General features: G+C 43.2%; 1 long non-coding RNA gene across 1 annotated transcript; it reads right to left on the bottom strand.

Moving 5' to 3' along the window:
- Positions 1-3,704: 3,704 nt before the first annotated feature.
- On the bottom strand, positions 3,705-4,988 carry LOC137792400 (uncharacterized). Its single transcript, XR_011078098.1, has 3 exons — positions 4,922-4,988; positions 4,438-4,800; positions 3,705-4,352 (listed from the first exon to the last, which is right to left on the bottom strand). It is a non-coding gene; the product is annotated as an uncharacterized lncRNA (long non-coding RNA).
- Between the last annotated feature and the right edge of the window lie 1,888 nt (positions 4,989-6,876).

Here is a 6,876-nt window from a genome sequence, read left to right as displayed (position 1 = left end):
CCCCCCTGCTGCACACAATGAATATATTGCAATTGAATATATGGATGGATTTTTTTACACTTTATGCAGTTTCTGTGCAAAAGTGCATCGCTGATTTGAAACACTTGTGGATATTTGTTTGCCCGAAAAAATCTCGATGGGATTAGTGCACACTTGCATGTTGCATATCATCATATTTATGTCAATATGATTGAACAACTTGTGCGTGAGAATACATGTCGGTGGAGTAGAGCGCATACACGGTTTATTACTCTATGAATAGTGTCACATCAGGCAGCCACTCTGCGTTTAGGAAAGCACCTTTCAGTCAGCTGAACAGATCGGACCATGGAGGGAGGAGCGTCCGGCCTCCAGGTAAGACAACCAGTGCAGAGCCACGCAGGTGGATGACACACGTGTGCATCGGAGCGGACGGCGGACACACTTCACTTCACTGCAGATTTATTAGCAACGTAAAGACAGAGTGAACGCTCACCTGGGAATATATTGACATACTTTAGTTGAGGAGAACTGGCTCTACTGGTAAGGGATACTTCTTCTTTCTGTCTCCGTTTTGTAATCGTACTCACTGTGAAAGAGTTAGTGTGCATGTAGGAACAGATCAGAGTTGCAGGGTGCGGCCGGGTGAAGGAAAACCACGAGGCAGGAGAAACTAAGGGCTTGAGAAAGAGAGAGGGATCAGAGGAGACCATGCAGGTGCTGAAAGTGTAAAGACGTTGCTGTGATGGCGTCCCTGCACCTGGATGCACTTTGTTGCTTAAACTCTGCTCTTCTTTCCCAGGATGGAGATGTTCTGCAGGATCCTGCTGCTCATCGGCTTCATCTCACGCGTCCACGGTGAGTTCACGCCATCATTTCCTTTTACGGGACAGAAAAAAAGACACTGAGGTTGTGTTTTCTTGTTATTTTACAACCTGTGAAAGGTCTACATACTCAAATTAAGAAATGGGGACTTTTAAAAAGGCGGATTGCAGTATTTAAGAAAAAAAATCTTTTTTTTTTCTGCCCGTGAGTTGGTTTTTCTTCTTTTCTTGAATATATATACCTTCATGCTTTTTGGTGATCCTCTGACTTTTCTTGTGGCCACTTTGTGTTTTGCGTTTGTGAGTTTTTTTCTTGTGGTGATTGCATTGAAATGGAACTTTGTAATTAAAACAAAATAAAATGCCGGCAATGTAACTTCCCATCTCGCGCCGCCGTCGGGTAAAACAACAAATCCGTGACCTGCGAGACATTTCACTTTCGCTCCAGCCTGAAAGCAGATGCAGGATTCTGTCTCATCTTTAGTCGTCATCGGCGTCGTTGCACTTCCTTAAAAGCATGCAGCGCTCAGAGCATCAGTTCCCCTCTTCCCTCTCCTCTCAGGGACGTCCGAGCCTCACGGGGCTCTGAGGTATTCGGCCGAGGAGGGCGGCAACGTCACGGTGGAGTGGAGCTTCTCGTCCGGCGTCAACGTCTCCGTCTCCTCGCTGAAGATCCACTGCGTGTCGGAGCTGAACCTGAAGGTCTTCTTCCACCAGGACCGCAGCGTGGACGAGACTCTGCACCGGCAGTTCGCGGGACGGGTGCAGTGCGACCAGGACGCTCTCGGGACGGGACGCGTCCGGCTGCGGCTGTCCGGGGTCCGGACCGAGGACTCGGGCCTGTACCTCTGCAGGATGTTCACGGGGTCCGGCAGGAAGGTGAAGCCCTTCTCTCTCTACGTCTCGGGTGAGTTTCCATCAAGCCGCATCTCTCGTTCGTATCGGCTATCAGTTGAGACGATCGCAACGATTGGAAAGTCCTTCAAATGTTTGTGTTCTGGAAGCATGCGGGTACATCGTGGGTCTTTGTTGGTGTGACGTCCGGCTACGAAACACAATCTTGACAAGAGATTTTAACTTTGATAAAACCAGATTGTTTACGCAAAGAAGAAGCAGTCTTTATCTAACCTCTGACGTGGAGGATGAGTCTTTCCCGTTTGTGCAGCAACTTGAAAACCTTTTCAAGTCTACTTCTTCATTTTCACAGAAAGGGCTCGGTGCCTTGTTTGCGGACTACTTTCAGCTGCGCATTAACACACATTAAGTATGCTAAAGCAGCTTCAACACCGGGATCGTCCTCAAAAGGGACGCGGTGGTGATGGGGAGGTGGAGACTTGAGGGAAAAACCTTCACGGTTGGACTTTAAATAAGTACCAGAAAAAGAGCATTTGCCAGAAACGGCGTCGTCAGAAATGAATCGATGGGGTTTTCACAGCGTGGACGCAGAGATCGAGGCGGGAAAAATAACAGGAAAATAGCGGGAAAACCAGTTGAAACAATCTTTTCTTCCACTTCTATCCATCGTCGGATTACCCACGAGGCATTGCGCGTGCTAATGCTACGAGTGTCCGACTCAATATGCACGTTACCCTTTGAGTCCATTGTCTTCAAACAGCTCGAAACCGGTTTGAACTAATTTCTCCTCCTTCTTTGAACGTTCTTCGCAGCCGTGAAGAAGCACAACTCTGTGGCAACAAAAGCAGCGGCAACGACATCGCGACCAGCAGCAGAGAGCCGGGTGAGAGTCCGGGGGAAAGGCCTCTACGTCGCACTGGGACTAGCGGCGGGGGCGTTGGCGTTGGCGTTGGCGTTGGCGTTGGCGGCCTCCTGTTGTCGCCCCGTGTCTGCACTCAGGAGGAAACCGGAGCGGCCGACTCAAGCAGCGTCGGCTCCAGAAGGACAAGTACTGTTCGGGGAAAATAATTTATGACTTGGTGTGTTTTGATTTTTTTTTTTTGCTTCCGTGAAAAACGTAAAGATGTTCAGTGAAGATGTTCAGTTATTTACTTCACTAAATGTAGAAATACTACAGTTGTTATTGTACTTTATAGTTCAAGAAGAATGTACTACTTCAGAGTAATGTATTGGATTATGATCATTGTTGCATTAATGTTTTATAAGTTGTGAATGTGGGACGTTTTTTATTCAATTTCTTTTATTCACAAGTATGTATGTATGTGTGTGTGTGTGTGTGTGTGTGTATATATGTATATATATATATATATATACATATATATATATATACATATACATATATATATATACATATGCATATATATGTATATATATACATATATATACATATATATATATATATATACATATACATATACATATATATATATATATATATATATATATATATATATATATATATATATAAACCTGAATTGGCAAAGAAGCTGATTAAGATGATTGTAATAGAGTAAAAAGCATAATATTTGCCACTATTGTGGTTTAGTGGAGGTAGAAAGTAGCAATATTTATTTATATTTATGCAGTTGTTGGATAAATTAAGTCAATTTAGTAATGAAGTAGCAAATTATGGAAATATTTGAGGTAAATATAAGTACCTTGAAACTACAGGAAGGGCTTGAGTAAATACTTACTTAGTACTCCCCGCTGTGAGCGACAGCAGCTGCTAACTTCTAGTTTAGAAACTACCAATGGACACTGAGCCGACTGTGATGCTTGTGAATACCTTTTATAATGTCTGTAAATATGTATTTTCATACCATGTTTATGTAATGTTTTGTCAGTGGTTTTCCATCAATGGATCACAGCTATGTTTTCAGCTGCAATACTCAAAAACATTGTTTTCCCATTTCTTTGGTTGCAGTAAAACACCAAATCACAAAGTCTGTAAAGAAAAGAACAAACTAAATGAAAACACACAAGCTGTGACATTTAAAAAAATGTTTTTTTATAAAAGTAAAAAATGCTTTACATTATTTCAGAAGTGTAAAGAAGTAGCTGAGGACGGCCGCCCCCGAGAGGCAACAACAGTGTTTTGCTCAAGGACACATCAACATGGACGGGTTTTATATTTTAAAAGCACAAAGAAACTTACAATAAATCCTCTCGTGTCTTTGCATTCTAGATGTTCAGAGGGATTTATTTTCTAAATAACGGAACAACTAAATATTAGTTATGACGGGCATCATTCTGCCATCCCTTGGTCTCTTAATCGTGGAGTTTATTGGACTTTGGGGTTATTAAATACTATTGTAAGATTGTAGTGATGTTGATAAATTATACTTTAAAATCATAATTCCCCCTATTTCTGTTCCTTCCTTCTTGCTGCTGTTTATCATCACGAGTCAGACACAGATGCTGTCGTGTCTCCGGTTGATTGACGGTCAATATCACCGACATGTTTTGGGGCAGATTCTCTACTTTTGAAAGGCAGAAACCAATAAAGACAAAAAACCAGTGCAGCCGTCAGTCCCAGAGCACAGTGGAGGCCGATCCGTCCACGACTCTCTGGCTGTGAATCTTTTCTCAGACTTGTTCCGCTCGTCGTCTCAGGTTCTGGTCGATCCCTCGCTGCTGCAGAGACCAAACAAATCTGTTTCACTCAAGTGAAGAGAAACAACTTTCACTGGACTGAACGAGTTCTACTGGATCAACCTACCAGAGACAAGGAGCCGACATTCCTCAGAGTCCGTCCCGTAACTCGTGAGCACGTCACACACGTACAAACCCGAGTCAGCGGTCCTGAGTCTGGACACCTGAAGTCTGACTCGTCCTTCTCCGAGGACGTCTTTGTCCAACTGGACTCGTCCTGCAAAGTGTTGATCCTGAGACTCTGGGACCTCGACTCCTTGGTGCACATGAAGCAGGAAGAAGGCCTTGACGCCAGTAAACAGCTGACAGAAGACACTCAGGGAGTTGAGGGAGAGTCCAGTGATGGTGGTGAAGCTCCATTCCAGCGTGATGCTTTGGTTCTCCTTTGCCTGATAGAAGCTCTGTGTCACATTCACTACAAAGGATCCTGCTGAGGAGACAGAGAGGGAGAGACTGGAACATGCAGCCTTTAAACTCCTCTACAGGTCTCTGTGGAGCGTTCAGGGACGCTTCAGAGCTGCAGGGATTTACAAACACACAAGTGAACTCACCACAGACACAAGAGCTGAGGATGAAGAGGATGAAGAGCAGCAGCATCCTGCAGGTCACCTCGTCCCTGTGAGAGGACACACACACACACACACACACACACACACACACACACACACACACACACACACACACACACACACACACACACACACACACACACACACACACACACACACACACACACACACACACACACACACACACACTTCAGAACCTTCAGGGTGAAATAACTCATTTGTGTCACTAGATGGCGCCAGAGCTTTAACTCTAAAACTCTTTCCTTCTTCTTCAGTTTCCTCTTTAACTTGAACGTCTTCAGTCACGTGAACATCTGCATCTCAACACGACCCTGTTCTCTGGTCAGAGGTCAGAGGTCAACTCAGCAAGAAGCAACCTGCAGCCCATCAAAGGACCCACAGTGCAGATGAAACTATCTACATGAGTTATGAATTCACTTTCTCTCTCCTGCTCCCTCACATTTGTTTAAACAAATATTTATGAAGCTCCATTTTCACCCAGGCAGCCAATCGTGTTGCAACACGCTGACTTCTTTATCTGAACTCCTCTGTGTCAATATCTGGACATGAATTCTATTATGTTCCACAGATTCATGTATTATGTGTTAAATATGTATTTCATGCAACAAACAGCATCAGTGAAGCAACAGTCTGGTTCATAACTTCCTCACGTTGCTTCTGGAACAACACAATGTTCATCTGCTTCATTCAGAGAGTTTCTTTTCTCTTTAGAGAATAAAACTGGCTGCAAACAGAAGACATGATGAACAACATGATTCACTAATGAGAGCATGAAGATGAATATTCACGTCACATTCAATGTCTCCAGTTAGTCCTGCACCAAGAGAGAGAGAGAGAGAGAGAGAGAGAGAGAGAGAGAGAGAGAGAGAGAGAGAGAGAGAAAAGAGAGAGAGAGAGAGAGAAAAGAGAGAGATTTTTAACCGTCGTGTTTTCCTCTTTCACAATCAAGATGAGGAACTTGTTTAAACTGAACTCTGTTTATCTGCATATCACATCCCGCCTGAATGACTGTGTTCACACAACAACATCATTTATAGATCAGTTATTTTCCATGTCTTTGTCTTCACTGCAGTAAACATGGAGAAGTGTTGGTTCTTGGGTTCATGATCCATGAACACTTTAGTATTCAGTGTTGAAACACAGAAACTATAGAATAATCATTTAAATGATTATCTGTATAATTTGCTGCATTTTCTTGTTGCTTATAAACTCTGACTTCCTCTTGACTTCCTCTTGACTTCCTCTTCCTCAGAGAGGAGAAGCAACATGATGATAATAAACTAATATGGAGGAAGAATACATAACACACATTTTATTTTGAAAGCACTTCATATTTCACTTTCAGATGCTGCTCATTAGATTCTGTTGTTTCAGGAATTATTTTGAATAAATGATCTAAATCTGCACAATTTCTCTGCGTGTCCTTGTTGCGTCTTTATAAAACTCTGAGATTCATAACTCACCTGGTTCAGAAGCCTAAAGCTCTGAAGTCTCACCAGTTAAACTCCTGAAAGTCTTCATGTCCACGAGGAGGAACAACTGAAGAAAGATGGCGTCAAGTTCTCCTCGTGGTGATTTCGTTGGCATTTCTGTGGTTTGAGAAACTGAGAGTTGTTTCTCACGGTGTTGCTCTGCCTTGTTAATGTTGTGTTCAGTATAATCGTAAAAAAGAGTTCCCAAATGGAAAAGTTCATCGAACGGCCCTTAAAGTCGGAACAACAACAACAACAACAACAACGACTCAAAAAGCAGAACAATCCAAAACATCTTCTTTGTAGCGTCCATGTTGTTTCACACATTATGAATTAAAGCTCATGAACACGCAGGAGAAACAAAACAACTTCCGAACTCCGGAAAGGGGAACATCCGAGCAGCACTTGAACGCATCACACCTGCCGCTTTCTGCAGGTACAGCT

This window comes from Clinocottus analis, unplaced genomic scaffold (assembly GCF_023055335.1).
Source record: "Clinocottus analis isolate CAN_PGR_092001 unplaced genomic scaffold, fCliAna1.0.p SCAF_21, whole genome shotgun sequence".
In the NCBI taxonomy this organism is placed as follows: domain Eukaryota; kingdom Metazoa; phylum Chordata; class Actinopteri; order Perciformes; family Cottidae; genus Clinocottus; species Clinocottus analis.
Note: the sequence above shows the minus strand (reverse complement) of the source record. Positions and strands in the feature narration are given on the sequence as shown.